The 16,801-nt window shown below is 42.5% G+C and overlaps 1 long non-coding RNA gene across 1 annotated transcript; it reads right to left on the bottom strand.

Moving 5' to 3' along the window:
- Nucleotides 1–2,139: 2,139 nt before the first annotated feature.
- Nucleotides 2,140–6,879, bottom strand: LOC137147368 (uncharacterized). The gene is made up of 3 exons (XR_010918198.1): nucleotides 6,841–6,879; nucleotides 3,083–3,138; nucleotides 2,140–2,275 (listed from the first exon to the last, which is right to left on the bottom strand). It is a non-coding gene; the product is annotated as an uncharacterized lncRNA (long non-coding RNA).
- Nucleotides 6,880–16,801: the final 9,922 nt, after the last annotated feature.

Here is a 16,801-nt window from a genome sequence, read left to right as displayed (position 1 = left end):
GGTTATTGCAGGAGCATCTCTTAGATGCAGGAAAAAAAGTTTAAGACAGAAATCTGGGGTTACTGACTCCTGACATTTATCAAGGCTTGCTTGAAGAACGACCTGACAGCTGCGTATGGCAAAACCTGCTTTCCTGTATGCCCTGTAATCAGTTTTCAGACTCCTGCATTAATTCACATTAAAACTGAAGTGAATTGATGAGCCAGTTACACATCTACGCTTTCAGATGGGTTACATTTCCCATCCACTGCAAGCCGTGGCAGCCATGTACAGCCTAGTACAGATTCATCAGCAATGATAACATGACTGTCCAGATGCCAACTGTTCCCCAGCCAATTCCATTCCATGGAGCTGTCTGTCCCAGCCTGTAGCCATTCCTCCCCACATATTAAAAATAGGTGTACATTTTATTATGTTAAAAAACAAACATCAAAAAAGCAATCACTGGTTGCTGCCTCTGGGAGTCTGTATCCTCCAAGGACTGTTCTCCCTTGCCCTAACCCCTTTGTTCCCCTACCCTCCTTGTCAGCTGTCCTACTGTTCCATCTAACGTTAGCTCACAAGACATAAGTCCCTTAAGACAGAGGTTTCCTCTTTCTATTATCACCTATAAAGCACCAGACACACCTATGGTTCTATATAAACAAATAATAATCCTCAGACCTTCCACTGATCCCAGCCCTTTTACCACCCCATCTCAGTTTCCTTGACCATTTTCCTTGATCCCATATTTTGTGGAGCTACCTCAGCTAAGAGGCACCACAAAAATGCATCGTTATGATAGTCAGGGTCCAGACACACTAAGAGGAGAACAGAGGGACAGAACCCCAAAGAGTAAGCAATTGAATGATATGGGTTTTTTTGTGTATAAGACTATGTCGAATAAGGTCCTTGATGAAAGCTTGTAATATTCGGAACTTGGTCATTATGAGATATTATACCCAGGAACCGACAAATGATGGGCCACTAGGGTTAATGGGAAAACACAGACATCCTGGCTAGAATTTCCACACCCTAAATAATCATGAATCATCATGGTAGGAGAAAAGTGGGGGGGGGGGAGGGGGAAAGAGGCAGCGGGGGAGGGGGGTAGCTTAAACTTTTTATCCAGAAACTGAGGTGCAGAAAGCTTTCCATGAAACTCAGGATTCCCTCTGACCAGTGGCACACTGGGAAACTCTTCAAAGACAATAGCATATTAGAAAAGAGCCTGAAGTTGTGTCTTTATATTTATTTTCTGAGTAACTTGTCTGTGTTTGCTTTTCTTTACAATTTCATCTTTAAATCTGTGATATTTCCATTACATTAACCTTTTGGTTTTGGTTTTTAACCCCAAGCAGGCCTCGGGTGTGCAAACTGTGTGGAGTGTATGTGCCAAAGGGAACGGATAACTGGGGAGCTGGTTTCATGTCTTCAGGGGTGATGAACCAGAGGGAAAAAATCTGAGGGTCTGATATTAAGAACTTGGGATAGATGGCTTTGGGGAAACTTGGGACCAGAAATGCTGTTGGAGTCACCCTCCGCAGAGTAGCTAGGCTGGGGGGAACCAGGGTGAGACCTTTATGCTTGTGGGCTGGCTAATGGTGTCTGGGCTCTAAGTCACAGCAGCCTAGCATGAAGGGACCCAAGATTACAGGGCAGACAGTGGCAGAATCCCTTACTGGTCTGGGTGATCCCCAAAACATCCCAGTTAACAGAGCATCCTGAAGAAATGGAACATGGGTTTAGAGAGCATGAGGCCACTCCCGCCACAGTACAGCAGCAGCAGAGGCAGCGCTGAGCTGTGGGGAGGATCTGTGGAAGGGGAAAGCAGGAGGGGGGGGAGGAAAAGAGGAAAAGACTAGGCGAGGATGAAGAGCCAGTTGCCTTTTGGAGAAGGGCCAAGCATCTGTCTATAAGGATGGAAGGACAGGAGGGCAGGAGGTAAAGGGCATTTTTAATGTTTAATTAGGGGTTGCGATACCGAGCCATCCTCCTCCCTGTTGCCATTTCAAGGTGGTAGCAATCAGTGGTTGTTACCATTCAGTGGCTGCGGGGTGGCCCGTGTGAAATAAGGCAAGGGGGCTCCAGTTCCTACCGAGCAAGCATCCATATCACTGAAACCAGCACTAGTGCTAGAGCTTAAACATTCACCTTTGTTGGCAGTTCCCAGAGGACAGGCCCAGGACCAGCGGTCTGTGGAGACTGAACTCCCCTCTAGCCCCAAAAGGTGGTCATGGAGGCGCTTTGGCCGGGTGACATGGGGAAGAACGCATTGCCACTGCCCCGGCTGTACCTGTTCTGGGAGGAAACATAGGACTTCAGTCTCCAGCACTGCCAGTTCTGCATCATTCATCAAAACAAATAGTAGTTTATGTTAGATAAACCAGTGGGGGATGGGGGAGATTAAATTTGTTTTCTGTACAAAATCAAACCTTACAATATATTCGGACTCAGCTCAGTTAAAGGGGAGTCTGGTTTGCGTCTTTCCCCAACCACTTGTCCATCCTCACTTCTCAACATGCATGAGATACGCCTTCAAATTAAAGTCTGAGGCCCCAGTTCAATAGTCCCCATCAGCCCAGCATCTAAGCATTGACTTCAGTGGGAACTGGACCTTTGTTCCATGTTAGGTCCGTGTTTCAGTGCTTGGACAGATCATGCTGAATTTAAGCATGTGCTGAACTGGGGTCTGGGAATGAAAGCTGAAAAGGGAGCCAAAAAATTAGTAAAACCAAGTGGAACAATCACAAAATATGATGCCGCTACAGATCGTGGCTGGCAGATCAAAGCAGAGTTGAGTGTCCAGGTCCCAGGAATTAGGCACCTAATTCCCACTGGCTCCTTTGAAAATCCCACCCCAACACTATTACAGCTTTTTAGCTACTGAGCATCCTACTTAGAATTGCCAAAAAATTTTCTTCTTTTTATGCCAAAGATTCACGCTTTCAGCCCCCCACGCCTCTCAAGCATATTGGCACAAGTGCCTGGGACCCAGCACTGCAAGAAAATCTGGAGTCTGAGTGGTTTAATTTGCATTTTTTGTTTTACAGGTACCACCACACAAAGCAAGACTAGCATTTTGCCCAGCTCCGCTACTTACCCAGCAGACAGGCATCTCTCATTTCATTTGTCAGCCCCTTGTACAGACATGGGGAACTGCAGTGACAAAGAAAATTCAAATGAACTCTTGGAAATGATGCCTCAAATTCACAGGATCAGCTACATTCCCCATTCTCTCTCCCAGCTCCCTGCCCCTCACCCAATAGTTCTCTTCTCAGAATGGGAATGGGGAAAATGTAGTCACAGATCCAGATTTTTAAAAGTGTTTTGGCGTTGTGCTCAATGATGCAACATCTAACTGATTTAGGAGCCTACATCTAAGTTTCAAAAGGGATTTACGACTTAGGAGTCTAATTCCTATTGACTGGCGATGGAATTTAGACTCCCAAATGACAGGAAGCTCAGCAACACCTAAACACCTATAAAAATCTGGGCCACCATGTTGAGACAGTGCAAGCAGGCTACCAGGTTGTCCTTTTACCTCTGCTGATTACAACTGAAATCCTGGAAGACCAACGTTGGAACAGTTGGAAGGAGTTATAGGTCAGGATTGTAGAACCTTAGCAAAGCTATATAAAGAAGCACCCATCCACACTGTGTGCGCCTCTCTACAGATGGAAACTAGCTAGGGTGACCAGCTAGCAAGCAAGAGAAATTGGGATGGAGGTGGGGGTGTAATGGGTGACTATATAAGAAAAAGCCCTGAATATCAGAACTGTCCCTATAAAATCAGGACACCTGGTCACCCTAAAACTGGCTAAAGTATGAATTTAAACTCACGGGTCAAATTCATCCCTGGCGTAAACCCACCCAACCCCATGGATGAATCAGGCCCACTGTATCTGAACTGATCCCTTATTCAAGGGCAGTACGGCCTCAGAGACGCACATAGTTGGCAGCTTGTCACAAATTAAAACAGAACAAGAACTGCAAGCCATGCATGACCTCTGGCTCAGAGACAAGCCTCAAACAAGACACAATATCCAGTTGTCTGGTGGAAAAGAAACTTCCCAGGATTGGTCTAACCAAGAGATAATTGCAATCTATCAACTGGCAGGTACTAGTTTTCCATACATGTTATACCTACTGCAGATTGCCTGCTGAGAGCCGTGTGGGCAGACTTATGCCTGCTTGTTATTGGCAGGGTAAATATCTCTGCCTTGTGTCACTGTGGCACAAAGCAGCTGGACCATTTTGAAATCATTTAAAAAGCACTATAAAATTAGGGCTCCGGTGTGCTTATTTTATGATTTGCACGAGCAGCCATTGCCTAGAGAGAAATTATCCTCTTTATTTCCAAGGCTAAAGGTTCTTTTAGCATTCATCAAAATCAAAGTGCACCCCTGATAACACAATGGGCTGTTTTTATCTACTGCAGCCTCTTTCCCTTCTGCATAATTTCACATTTGAGATCTCAGCACTTCCCATGTAACTCATTTCATTGTGTCTGAGATTGTTTTCACCAGCTGGACTTGTATAGTTACAAGAGAGATTTACTTATGCTCGGAAACATATTCTTTCCAAAATTCTTGCTTCTTGTATTCTTATAAAAACAACTCTGAGTAGGCTTGTTATCCCATCCTTCCTGGAAGCCTGTTAAACTCTTGGCCTCAGTGATCCGCAAAGCCACTTCATTATTGGCCTTCAAATCCTTCCATAAAACTCTCCTTTGCCACAAGGGCTACGGAAACACTTGACAATGGTTAGGCTGTTAGTGTGCTCAGACCACTGCATCATGTGAACCAGTATTGTCTCATTGCATCATTGTTCTCCCTTATGGGTCTCTCTCTGAATCATCTGTTGGCTTATATTTAGATTATAAGCTGTTTGGAGCAGGAACTGACTTTTGTTCTGTATTTGTACAGCACCTCGTACAGTGGGGTCATGGTCCATGGTGGGGACTCCTATTCATTACGTTAATACAAAAATATCTTGTGGCAATCAGTTCCCCCAGGCTAATTAAGCGGTGTGGGTGGGTGGGGATATTTTTCAAAAGTATCAAGTCATTAGGTGCCAAATCTCCATAGGCTTCCATTTGTGCCTTTGACAAATCTTCCCCCATTAGGGAAAAACATTCCTTGGATCAATTTTAAATTTGACATCTTTCATTTTAATTGAATGTCCCTTTGTTCCTGTTATGGAAATGAGTGAATAGAAGTTCCCAATCAATCTTCTCTATATTACTATATTATATTTATACAGAGTGATACCAAAGAAGTGCAAGAAAATGTGGAAGGTAGAAAATGAGTTGTTTGGTTGCTTAAAAACAAAAGGTGTTAACTATAGCAAGCAGGCACTGCCATAATTTAAAGTTCCATTAGGAAGCATAGTCTTTATGGGATTACCGTTTTACTGTGAACACGTAGCCCATACTTGAAACTCTCAGCTACAAATGTGATTGGGGGGGGGGGGGAGGGAATGGAGAGATCTTGCATGTCCATGTTGGAGCTCAAAAGCACCCTCCATTTCTCTTCTGGCACCCTTCAATATAGTCATTTTGCTTACGTATTTATAGGGCACCAATCACCATAAAATCTAGATATGAAATACAGATTTAAGATAAGAATTAACACCTTGACTATAAATCTATAGACTATAACTTTCAGCTCAGCCTCTTAAATCTTGGCACCTGTCTAGACGAACACAGAACACAGCTGGCTAGGAAGGGGAGATTTACCCACCTTGTAGTGAGAATTAAGGGTCCGTGTGGACCCTGCTGTGATGCACTAAAAGTTCTTTGGTGTGCTTTAATCTACTCCTGTTTTAAAGCAGAAGCAGGGTCCACATGAACAGTTTATGTGCGGCAGGCTAGTTTGAGGTAGATTTACACCCCAGCTTGCTGTGAACTAAATTTTCATATAAACAAAAAAGAAAAAGGTCGTCCAGTGGAGGCAAACTGTACACAGAGTCCAAATGGTGCCAATGGTGATCATCAGGAGTTACAGGCGTGCTCTGCTATATGGAGTTAGTAGATAAGGTGCCAGCAGAAAACAATCCAGAATATGTAACAGAGCATGGCTACACTGCAAGGGAAGATGTGACTGTTGCATGGGTAGGATTTTGTCTAGATAACATGGGTAACAACAAAAACGTAGATGTGGTGGCACAGACTTTAGCAAGGGCTAGCTACTCTACAGGCTTGGCAACAGTATTTGATACTGCTGGTGCCAAAGAGAGACCAAAGAACGCAACTTTAGCAGAACCAGCACTGAACTCCCTGCTTTTGGAACAGATTTGCCCTTCTGGATCAATGCACTGGTCCCTCTAGCCTGAGATTCTGCCTTTGGCACTGGTCACTTGCAAGGTTGTCAGAGAGGAAGGGAACAGAGAGAATCCACAGTGTACCCAACACAGTCTCTGATCCAGGAACGCACTTAAGTGTGTACTTAAATTTTAGCATATAAGCATTACCATTGAAGCCAGTGGGACTATTCACATAATTAAGTTAAGCACATGCTTAAGTACTTTGCTGGATCAGGTTTTAATTGTTCAGTGCTGCATAGGAGGGATGAGCAGGTTGATTCTAGACCCGAACAAGTAACCTAACACAATCCCTGAATGGGAGGCTGAGAGTGAGTAGGAAATCTGTAAAATGTGGACTACACTGTAGTACAGTAGCAAGGGCAATCACCGTACAAGAATAGTTCCGCCCTCCAGAAGACAAACTGGGCTCCTATTGATGAACTCAATGGTACTGCTGCTTGATGAGTCATTAGCAATATATGCCATAAGCTTATAAAATGCTAGCAGATCCTGGGCGGAGCAGGGGGGTAGATTCATTCAACAGAAAGAAAGCACCTTGGCATGCAGAAACACCCTTTTCTTCTTGCTTCTCTCTGGCTGAGGCTGTCCTCCACCTTCTTGCTACCACTGTGAAATGAATCATGAAAAGACCCAGAGTAATTAATTTGCTGCAAGCCTGAAAAGCATACATTGATTGTTCAAGGCGTGAGTTATAGACTCAGGAATATACTGCCATGGCATATATTTTGGAACTACCTATTCATAAGAACTGTACAGACCTCTAGTTACTAGAGATGGGACAGAGGTTGGAAGTTCCGATCCTGGTATGAAATTCCCCAGCATTCAGGCACTTTCAGATCCAGGGATTCGGTTCAGCTTGTTTTAGAGAGGCCAGACGAGAAGCTTGGAAGTAGAGCTGAACGCTGCCCGAGTTCAATTACATCTAGGGGTGGGATTTTGGTTCAGGCCCATCTCTGGCTCTCTCTTTATCTATCCTTTACAGGCACAGAGTATTTAAAATTTCAATGTTGAAGACAGCTGTAGATTTTAATTCACATATATATACGTGAGTGTCATCTGCAAAACTGCAGCAATTAAGAACATACGAACAGCCATACTGAGTCAGACCACTGGTCAATCTAGCCAAGTACCCTGTGGCCAATGCCTGGTGCTTTAGAGGGAATGAACAGAACAGGTAATCGAGTATTCCCCTGACTTCCGTGAGACCTTTCACGTACTTGGAGCTGAGTTTGATACCTTGGCTGAATATAAGTACTATACTCCGGAATCTGTTGTCTGCTTTTTCCTTCTGTGGTCCTACAGCGACACCTAATGGTTGACATTGTAAATCTCTAGCATTTATTCTTACCACCTGCCTTACATAGACATGCAGGTTTCTGTAGTACAGCAACGTCTGATTCATTCAGAGGAGAAGTCCAAATTCTGTTTTACATAATGGTTCATGGATTGGGTTGTACATTTAGGACTCCATACTCCCCTCCATCCACAATGGAATCCTCACAGGTGTCAAAGGGAGGTTTGCACCATGATTAAGGGTGAAATACAGCTCTTATGTAGTAACTAAGGCCCCACGTTTTCAATGATAACTAGTGATTTTGCATGCCCGTGACAGGCTTCCTTCCCTGAAACAGTCTCTCCCTCTCTTTTGAGGAAGATCCTTCAAGTTTCTCTCATCCATCTCCCCTGGGGCTGGCTGCAAACTAGAGTTACCTCAGACACAAAATCTTAACAGCAAAAGTCCTCTCTGCCACTTTTCTTCTGGGAGTGGTTTTCCATCCCTCTTCTGCAGCCTGGGAAGGGCACTCCAGGTCATTCCTTTCTCTCTGCAGGTAGAGGCCACTGGCAAACAGGCCCTCTCTGTTTTCCCCTCCTCACAGGGAGCTTTTTGTGCTGTTTCCAGGGTTTTGTCTTGATTGGTTGGGTGACTGATTGACTGGGAGAAAGAGGGGGGGTCCTCCCCCACCCTACACCACAAGGCTTTGTTGCCCCAGAACCTTTGAAAGTAGTATCTACTTCCTGAGACTCAGTCTTCTTCCAGAACCATCTTCTCTCTCCCCTTGTCTACCCCAACTGTGCCCAACATCATCATTCACTGGAGACTACTCAAACAGAGACACCTGGACCCCATCCCTCCGTAATTACTCTTTTCCCTTAAGGGTCAGTATACCCTATTATAATGCCCAACACAACATAGGTTAACAGGGCCTGAATTTCAGAAAATGCTGAGCATTCACCATCTGAAAATCAGGCACCTTTAAGGTTCCTGAAGTTGAGCACGTGGAAACTGAGGCATCCAAAATCACTAGTCACTTGAAAGTTTGGACCTAAACTTTTAGATTAGATTTTATCATTATTATATGCCTCCTTGCTGCACCGGGAATCATTCAGTGGGAAAGCCTTGCACCTGTAGGACCATGGCTATTTCTGCCTTTTTTTCTCAGTCTCCCTTTCCCTTCCTTCCCTATATTTGTGTCTCTCCTTTCTTCTCCCCTTCCAACAACTTCTAGTCTCCTCCACCACCCACTGGCTTCACGCCCATCTGCCAAAATGATTGGAATGCTGGTCAAAAGACAGTAGGAGTGAGCAGAATCACAAAACATTTCAGAAATGCTTCTTCTTAATAAAATGTTCCAACTAGCTGTAGTGGGCAGTAGTGGAATAGTCCTTTCTGGTCATACACCTTGGATCCAAACTTTATAGGACCAAGAATCCACTCCTTGACAATGGTCTAGCTTGGTGGATCCATGGAGCTTGTCTTAATCCACCCTGGTCTTGACAATTTTAATTTACCCTTTCATCCTTGGCCATCCATTCTCCAGCAAGGAGGCTTGTACACAACTTAAGTTTGAGATTTCCTTAACTTGTAAATAATGAGAATACAAACACGTGACTCAGAACATTTGAGGAAAGCATTTTCTTCCCTTAACTCCAAGCAGCTGACCTGATTTTGCTCAAACCTTCCAAATCAAATTTCAATCCTGGGCTGTGACCTGGCATGGAAAATATCAGCCTCCAAAAGCAGTTTTTCTTCTAAGAATGTTAGGGACAACGGAAGAAGTGAAAGGGAAGGAGGAAGAATGGAAACTGGAATTCAACCTCATCTATAGTTTCTGTTACCACGGAAGCTATTTATAGTACATTTATCTTCAGTACACATACAATACGGGGGCATTTTAGCTTCTCTCCATAGTTAAGGATATAGCCCTGAACCTGATTTTGACCATCCCCTAACTTCACCACAGTTAAAGCAACCTACCTGAAATGCCACAATTGCTCTCTTCTATCTCTCTAGTCCTTAAATTGCATCTGGGCATCTCATGAATTCAATACATTTATCTTCAAAATATCTATGTGAGGTAGGAAAGGATTAGTATCCCCATTGTACAGCTGGGGAACTGAGTCACAGAGAGACTAAATGACATGGCCAAAATCACAGAGGACCTTTGGGTCAGAGCTGGGAAAGGAACCCAGATCTCATGACTCAGTTTAGGGCCTTAAGCGATCCTTACTCCATCATATTCAGAAAAAAATTCTGAGGTAAATCATACAAGATATTTGGGAGCTATATGAGCTTTTAATTCCATCCTAGACCACACAGGCATTATATGGTGGTAAGAATCGTAGAATAGGAAATTAGTAGATTTGGTGCTTGACTTGTCCTTCACCCTCTACTTTTGCCAAATAGCACCTGCTATAGAAGTCTTTAAAACTATTGTCTGAGATTTTCAGAGCAGCCTAAATCCAATTCCCATAAACAATTAAGTAAGATTAGGCATCCAAATCCCCTAGCCAGCTTTGGAACCTGTCCCGTAACGTTCTGCAGTGTAATGTGTGCACATGAGCTACTGTTAAAACTATTGTCGAGGGCTGGCTTGAGGCAATGCTAGCTGGCCCAATGTCATTGGTAGGTTAGATAAAACTAGTTTCCTAGCTCATGCACAGCAAAAAAGAGGCAGGAAATGAAATGCCATCAACAGGTTGAAATTAAATAGTGAAGACCTGTGGGGGAGCTACTGTATATCTGCTTGACTGTCTCTTCCAACATCTGGAGATAGCTTCAGTGGGAAGTTGCAGCTCTGAGATGCCAGAACTGCTCAATTAATTTTTTTTATAGCCACATACACAAGAGAAAGTTCCAAGAAAAAGGGGCTTAATGGGGTGAAAAACCCAAACATTTGACAGTGCAATCAAACTCGAGGAGGAAAATTTATCTATGCTTCCCTGAATATTTCCTTTCCTTGAGTAATGAGATCCACAGGTCCAGCTCTCCCTGGAGACAAACAGATCATCCAGTACTGATATGGAAATGGACATTCAAGGATTTGGGTTTGTTGTCATTAGAGGGAATTTACCATGCTCTGCAATAGGAGAAATTGCTTTAAACATACATTGAGTAAAAAACCTCAATAATCTGTAATTTAAGAAAGTAGAGTTCATTTAACCTGGCTGTGGAAGTTCTCTCGACTGGCGGGACCTTCAGTAGGCGGGGCATTCCTCTCCTAGCATTGACAGACAGATCTGGTGTTGCCCCCAGACAGCAAGCAGGCTGAAGTACCCATTGTAACGGATCTGTTGATTTTGGCACCGAGTGGAATCGGCGTTCTCAGTTACCTTGTGCATCTTGCTTTGTATGTCAGATGACCATGAAAAGATGCATTTTAGGAACCCTATTTAAATCTAAAGCTTCCTTGATGGTAAAGAAGCATTCGGCTAAACCATCAAATCATAGATAACTTATTTTGCCATCTCCCTGGCAGTACCAACTGTGACGCTCCAGAAATGTGGTTAGTGTCTGGGAATCCTCTGAACAAGCATTTTCTGTATAAGGAGCTAAGGAAGGCTCCTGTATTTTATACTTCGTCTTGTTGCCTCCTGCATTCATGGTGTAATGTGATGTCAGTCTGACTACTTGTGTCTGATGTACCAAAAGTTTACACCTAAATTCTCTGTCTAGGTTTTCATACCATGACAGTTACCGTGGTAAGTAGGATTCCTGTGGTGGCATTTGGACATAGGGCTACATGGACAAAAGAAATAATACTGATCCTGGTACCAACACAACAAAAAATAATGTTTTCCAGTGACTGCCTTATTTCTGACAGAGAATGAAATGCAGCTATTCATTCTTGCAACCATAGGGTCCCATTGAAACTGATTTCAGCCTGTTACGGCCTGGCTGGCCTTTTGAGGCAAGCTGGCCTCAGCCTTGGCCATGACTTAGCAGCCATCCCTCAGCCTCTCTGATGAGCTGGCAACATAATAGCTAATTAGTGACCTGCTGGGTGTAATGAGGCTTAATTAGAAACCAGCCCCAATGAGCCATGCTGTACACCTGGGCGGCAACTGATTAATTGCCTTCTGGTAGATGGGGAAGATCCTGGAGAAAGGAACAAGGGGAGTTCTCCTCTGGGAAGAACTTGAGGAAGCCAGGATGAGACGCCCAGAGAAAGCAAAGTAGGTTTTGGTGGGGGAGCCAAGATAGTGGAGCTCAAGAGGGGCAGAAGTACTACTACTTTGGATACTTGATTTTTGGACTTGGAGTTGAACCTTTAGTTACCACGGAAGGGGTTTGAACTTCATGTGATTTGGCCTGAGGGCTGAGTCACAGAAGCCCTGGAATCAGAGGCAGACAGCCTGCAGTAGGTGCTGGAGCTGAAGATACTGGTGACATCACACTAGGCGCTCCGAGGGGTATGCAGAAGGCAGAATCAGAAAATGGACCCCTTTTTGGTTTTAGATTTGACTTAGAAATAAAATCATAAAAGTGAGCTCTGATTGGAGGATTTGAATCCAGACTATGCAAATGGATTTAGACACAAAATCCTGTTTGGGTCATCTCCAGTAACCACCCGTATTTTTCTCTTCCTCTGGGAAAGAAAGCACCTTCCCTTAAGCTTTTTTCCAAATGGCTTAATTCCAATTGCTAAACATCTTACAGATTCTGTTTATGACCCAAAGACAACTGCAACCACAGACAGATGCTGAAGCTATTGATGCATTCTCAGTGGAATGAGCCAAGCCTGACTGGTAGAGCAGAAGTCTTCCTTCCCCCACTAGCAGAAGCTAAGGAATAAACTTTTAACTATCCAAGTGAAAGCGGACACTTGGAAGTAACAAAGAGCAGCTTCCATTCTAGACAAACTTAATGCAAGTCTTAAAAAGGTATTCAATGCACAGGTGACGGATATATTAGAAAGACAGGTTTCACCAACTGATTTCAATTTATGCAGTTTAGTGAAGTTGTCAGAAACAAACACATCCAATCTTTCTGGGAACCAGTCTGTAATACAAGACTGGGAATATTGCAACTTTCTTGGCCATCAGATACAAATATCTCTGTTGGAATACATTTAAGGAATGGATTAATAAAAACAGAAAAAATCATATTCCTTTTTATTTTGGCTAATTATATTATGTCCTTGACTATTGAATAGTCTGCCCTGGTACAATGGATTTCATTCACCAAGGATTTTCACCACCAAAGGAAGAACCAGGCTGAATTGCAGCAGTCATTGCTTCATCTAAGAGAAATAAGCACCATTGCAAAACTTCTCTATGACAGATCATTACTTTCCACATTCATTTTATGACTATATAGTTTATCAGAATTAATCCCATGTGTTTCTCTCACCCAATAAATGCTGTCTTTTGTGTGTCAATAATACCTTTCTTTTAAAAATCTAATCATGATTTTACTCTATCATTCCTTTTTAAATCTTTCAAAATTATTTCTTCCTGCCATCTCCTGGCCAAATGAAGTATTACAGTGTTTCAGCCAAGTGTGCACTATTCATAATAGTGCAAAACTTCCTGTTTTACAGGCCTTGCATTTCTTAAATTTTTTTTTTTTAAACAGAAAAAGAGCTCCAGGTGAAATGTTGATAATCTAAATTTTCCATATAATACAAATGTGTTACATTCCAGTGCAACATAAATACCTTTAAGAGAAGTTCCTCTTGCTAACATTTCTGCTTTCAAGAACACACAGCTCATCAGCATAAAACATCTTTGATATCTGTAGTTATAATTCCTGCCCGTATGCAGAGCTATGAATCAAACTGGGGATCTTGCACTATGAACATACAGAAGCTGATTTTTTGTTTAGGAACTCCCTATGTAATCATGGCACAACCTGTGTGCTGCCTTAGACCAAAAACCACAACAAACCTATATTTCAAATATATACTGTTATAGATAATATACCACACCTCACTCGAATGCACAATTATGTACTGTTGCTTAGATGTTCTAAGGTGTGAGGAGTAAGAAATCAGCAAAACACCCATGATCAGCTGTCTGAAAGACATATGTATATTACTATGCGGCAGTTTTTATTTATTAGAGCTAGGGAAATTATTTCAGCAAAAAGACTTTCAGTGAAAAATTGCCTTTTTTCAAAAGTGAAATATTTTGCAACAAACAGACATTGTTGAAAAGTTTTGGTTTTTGCAAAAGACATTTTTTTAAATTAAAAGCTTTATTGAAAACATCCCCAAATATGCACTGGTCTCCCCCACGTCAGCATCCTCTCTGTGCAGTTGCCTGCCTGCTATCTCTTCAACTTCACTTTCAAGTTTGTTGCTTTTCCTGGTAAACACCCCCTTGTATGTGTGTGTTCTGCCCAGAGCAGTCCATGCAAATAACAGCAGAACCTGACTATAACATCTGAATACATCAAGAACACAGGGAAAAAAGATATTTGTTCTTCCAATGCCACATCACTGATTTCTCCTCCACTTCTCAACAGAAGAGCGAAACTATTCAGATTATTTTAAAATTCATATTCTGCAATGATTCTGACACACTGAATGCCGCTTCCAAAGTGCTAAGTGCCATCATCACCTACAGCTACCAATGGAGCTGAGAGAATCCTGCATCTCACAGAACTGGGCACTTAAATTACAGACTGATTAGATATATAAATATATATAGTTCACTATCTGTTGTCCATAACACGTGAATATGGATTTATTCTTCTAAATAATAGGCCAAACCCTCTCACCTCTGAACTTTGGGGGAGTTCAGATTTTGATTTGGAAATCTCATTCTCAGGAATTCAACATCCAAGGTTTTGGTTCAGCCCATTATAAAGCTATGTAGTTAGGGCCATGTTTTTAAGCATCTAACTCCCATTGGTGTCTAACTCCCTTTAAAAAAAATCTTGTGCTTAGTTCTGTAACTCATGCTGTGCTGGAAGACTGAGGGTTCAAGGTGCAAACAATGATGCTTATAACATGATGGGAAGTTGTTAGTTGTACATCATAGATTTTGAGAGGAAGGATGGCCCAATGGTAAGCGATCTAGCCTGTGACTTGAGAAACCAGAGTTCAATTCCCTGTTTGTCTGCAGCCTTGGTGTGACCTTGGCCAAGATGCTTTTTTCTCTCTATGCCTCTAAGATTTATATTCTGATAGCTCCTAGAGGCCCTAACTAAGATCAGGACTCCATTGAATTGGGTGCTATATTGCTAAACATACACACAGTGACAGAGAGTCCCTGTCCCAATGAACTTGCAACCTAAACAGACAAGCACAGAGAGATACAGTGTTTTGCTCAAGGTCACACTGCAGGTCAGTGGCAGAGGAGGGTATAAAAACCAAGTCTCCTGATTTCCAATTCAGTGCCCTAGCTAGTATACAATGCTGCCTCCCTTATTAACATCAGCAGGAAAACAGAAACACCCTTATTAAAAATTTTTTTAAAGGATTTAAAAAAAAAAAAATCTGTAATCCTATTTAAAGACTGTGATATCAGAAACCTGCTTTAAAAAAAATACTCAATTAAAAAAAACCCCAAGTAAAATCCAAGTTGAGAGTGTTCCTTGAAGGATGTATTTTGTCCCAACATTTTCACTGCCAGGATACTTCTCAGAGTAGAGGTTTTTGGAGTCTTTTCATTTGAAATGCCAGCCCAGAGAGTTAACAAAACTGTGCACACTTTAAGAAGACTGTCTTTCTCATGCTCATCCTTTCAAGCAGCAAAGGAGGGAAGGGCACTTTGAGCTGTCGCTCCCAGCTCCTTTAAAGTAAGCAGTAGAGAATGCATTCGCCGTACTGCTGAGCAATATCAAAAGCCTTTACCTGTGCCTTCAAATATTCTGAAATCCTGCAAGCTTGACATTGTTGTCATCTTTTTATTGACAGCATCAGCCGGAGGAAATCGGTCAAGGAGTAAATCAAGTAGAAGTAAAAGACCCTTTAATCCACAGTCTCACACATCTGCACTGCCTGAAGAAGGGTAAGTGCTTTAGAACCTTTTTGAATGGCAGGATATTAACATGCTTATTTGTCTTTCCTTCTGCTTGCCAGACTTTTCCTTTCAATCTTTTCTCCCCAATCGACATTTGTATCAGAACTGATGTACCTTATGCCTATTGACAGTTTTTGACACTGATGAAATCTGAAAGCTGTGACAGCACTTGGTGGGCTGTTAGCAATATCAAGGTCCCTTTATTTCTCTTGCTTTAGCTCTAATTCTTCCAGCCTGGGGAGTACTTTGTCTTAAGGGTATCCTCCTTCTTGAGCATGTCGTGTTTTGTTCCATTACTGTAGTTATATAAAACCAGAGTGAAGTTCCTACAGTAAATAAACTATTAGCTTGATGGTGCTGTTGTGCTTTCCTAATTATAGAGTGTAGCACAGCTCTGACTGCTGGCTGCAAAACTTCAAACCACAGCTATTTCAAATCAGGGAGAATCAACAACTTAATCCAGTAGTACACAGCAAAGCTGTAGGTTTTATCCAAAGCAATGGTGCATTGGTCGTGACTACGAAAAGAACTAGAGGTGGGAAAAAAACACTCTGGACTGGACGCGTGATGAGTTATCAGCAGCCGAGTCAGAGGGGATGCCAAGGGTTTGTGGCACGGCCAGGCATTGCACTAGTGACAGATTATTACATAGCACACAAGTACGAGTTGCTGAGGTATAACTATTTTTTCTTCTTTTAATTGCAAATTGAAAAGTTGCTCCCCTGTTAAACTCTCAGCCTTGCATTTGTCAAAAACAGGATAAACCGCTAAGTCCCCATTTTTCAAAGTCTTCCATGCTGCATTTCAAAACTTTTTCACTAGAGTCTGCCATGTTGCTGTTCAACAGAAATGTCCATTAACTCTGATGCAAATCCCTCTGATCTGAACCCCAATAGAGTTCTAGAGGAATATTCTTAAATCCTACAGACTTTAGTAGAGACTTTCTTTTCTTTAAACGTCATCATTGTAGTGGTCATCAGGAAGGGCTGGTTTGCTGAGTGAGCCAGCTCAATCGTGTTTCACTACCTGCTCCTCTGGAGGCAACTAAAGTGTGCAAGAATCACAAGAACCTTCCAATTGTTCTCCAGAAGCCTCTTCCCAATTATCCATCCCTTGTGACCAGCGCTCACGCATTCATTGAGTGTATGGCAGTAATGGTGGAAAGAGGGGCCTTCCCAGGGGAGAGAACACAGGTGTTAACATATCCACTATCAAGTGTTTCCTACTAGCAGTGAAAGATACAGCT

Source organism: Emydura macquarii, unplaced genomic scaffold (genome assembly GCF_026122565.2).
Source record: "Emydura macquarii macquarii isolate MOO-44397 ecotype Brisbane River unplaced genomic scaffold, CSIRO-AGI_Emac_v2 contig_67, whole genome shotgun sequence".
NCBI lineage: Eukaryota > Metazoa > Chordata > Testudines > Chelidae > Emydura > Emydura macquarii.
Note: the sequence above shows the minus strand (reverse complement) of the source record. Positions and strands in the feature narration are given on the sequence as shown.